The sequence below is a fragment of the Elephantulus edwardii genome, unplaced genomic scaffold (genome assembly GCF_000299155.1).
Source record: "Elephantulus edwardii isolate Elephantulus edwardi_28Jun2011 unplaced genomic scaffold, EleEdw1.0 scaffold00020, whole genome shotgun sequence".
Classification (NCBI taxonomy): domain Eukaryota; kingdom Metazoa; phylum Chordata; class Mammalia; order Macroscelidea; family Macroscelididae; genus Elephantulus; species Elephantulus edwardii.
In genome coordinates, this window is record NW_006399770.1 from 17,726,508 (window position 1) to 17,729,036 (window position 2,529).

The following is a 2,529-nucleotide window of genomic DNA, read 5'->3' on the forward strand; positions in this document are numbered from 1 at the left end:
CAACTACTTCATCTCACTTATATTCACAATCAATACCCTTGGTATCAGCAGTCAGAAAATTAGGAGATATAATGCACTGACAAAGTCTGCAGTCAGGAAGCTTTCCAACTTATCGAGGAGTAATATGTTAATTTGAGGACTAAAGTGTGTCTGAGTCAGGTTATAATCTTTCTGATCACTTGCTACACATCTGAAAGCTGGAAAATAAATAAGGATGACAGAAGAAGAATTGATTCCTTTGAATTGTGGTGTTGGAGAAGAGCACTGAACATCCTGTGGAATGCCTAAGAATCAAGCACATATGTCTTGGAGAAAGTGCAGCCAGAGGTCTCCTTGCATTCAAAGATGATACATGCTTTGGGAACATTGCTAGGAGAGGTTATTTATTGAAGAGAGACATGATGCTCAGAAAGGCATAGGACTGGCAAAGGAGAGTAAGATCCTAAACCAGGTGATTGACAAGGTGACTTCCACAGTGGAGTCAGTGTCACAAGAAGTGTGAAGATGGCACAGGATAGGACAGGGTTAAAATCTGTTGTTCATAGGATCACTATGGGTCATACTTGACTTGGTGTCTTCAAGCTGCCCTTTGAAATATTCTGTTCAGCTCCTTAAGTTCTTGATTTCTTCCCTTGGCTTTGGCTTCTTGGAACTCTAGTGCAATATTCAGAGTCTCTTCCTACAGCTTGGTCTTTTCTTCATCCTTTATCTTTTTAATCATCTTTTGCATTCTTCATGGATGATATTCTTGATATCCTCCCACAGCTCATCTTATTTCGCTCATTGATGTTCAAGGCATCAAATCTGCTCCTGAGGTGTTTTTCGGTTTTTATTGTTGGTCCCCCGCCCCCCCCTTTTGTTGTTGTTCTGGTTGTTGCTTAAATTCAGGTGGAATCAACTAAAGGCCAAATTTTAGTTCTTGTGGATTTGATTTTATTTTCTTTAGCTTCAGTTTGAATTTGCATGTAGGTGTTCGATTGCTTGTTTCAGGCCTAGTTCTCAGAGCTGATATTGACCTTCTTCAATGTTTCCTTCTACAGATGTAGTCAGTCTGATTCATCTGCAGGTCCTCAGGTGAGGTCCATGTATAGTGCACATTTATGCTTCTTGTAAACGGTATTTGCAATGAATAAATCAATGAATGTACAAAAATATATTATTTTATATACAGCCTCATTTCTGTCAGCAAGTCTATGTTTTCCAATTATTGATCCTTCTTCTCCATTCCTAACATTTGCATACTAGTCACTCATTGTTATTAGTGCATGCTGGTTGTATGTTTGATTGACTTCCATTTGCAAAAATTGGTAGAATTTGTCTATATCTACCTCTTTCGCTCTCGTTGTTGGTGCATATATTTGAATGGTGGTATTTAGAGGTGTTACTTGTCACAACACTGTATTTCAAGATTCCTTGTATGTTTCTGGATATTATTCTGTTACAACACTATATTTCAAGATGGATTTAGAAATGATCTTTTTAATTATAATTGCAACCCCATTTTCCCTCATATATTCACTTCTGGAATTTTTATTGTTTGTTATTATGTGCCATTGAGTTGCTTGAGACTCATAGCGACCCTATGTACAAGAGCTCTAAATGCTGTTCTATCCTGTGCCAACCTAGCCATCTCAAACACACTTATTCCTACTGCCCCAGTCACAGAATCGATCCATCTCATCAAAGGGCTTCCTCTCCTTCTCCACCCCTCCACTCTTCCAAACATGATGTCCCTCTCCAAGGACCAGTCTCTCCTTGAAACATGCCCAAAGTATGTCAGACGAAGCTTCAGAATCCTTGACTGCAAGGAGAATTCTGGCTTCACATTCTCCAGGACAAACCTGTTTGTTCTCCTAGCAGTTCATGGTATATTCAACACTCTTCTCCAGCACCACAGCTCAAAGGCATCAATTCTCTTTCTATCAACCCTATTCACTGTCCAACTCTCCAATGCATATCACTTAATTACAAAGACTATAGCCTAGATCAGCTCACCTTAGTCTCCAGCCTGACATTGTTGCTCTTCAGCACTCTTGAGAGGTCCCTTACAACTGGCTTTCAAAATGAAACTTGTCTTTTGATTTCCTGGCTGCTGTTACCAAGAGTGTTGATTGTGGAGCCAAGTAAACTAAAACTGTTGACTATCTCAATCTCTTCACCATCCATACTGATGTTACAAATTGGCCCAGTGCTGAGAATCTGATGTTGAGCTTCAATTCATATAGGAGGCTGCAGTCCTTGACCTTCTGCAGCAAGTACTTCAGGTCCTCCTCAATTTCGGCAAGCAGGGTTGTGTCATCTGCATAACGCAGGTTGTTGATGATTCTTCCACCACTCTTGATGCCTCATTCTTCCTTGTACAGCCCAGCGTCTCGATGATTTGTTCTGCATACAGATTGAAAAGGTATGGAGACAGAATACATCCCTGACAAACCCCCTTCTTGATTTTGAACCATGTATTGTCTCCTTAAACTGAGGAGGACCTGATGCACTTGCTGCAGAGGGTCAAGGACTGCAGCCTTCAGTATG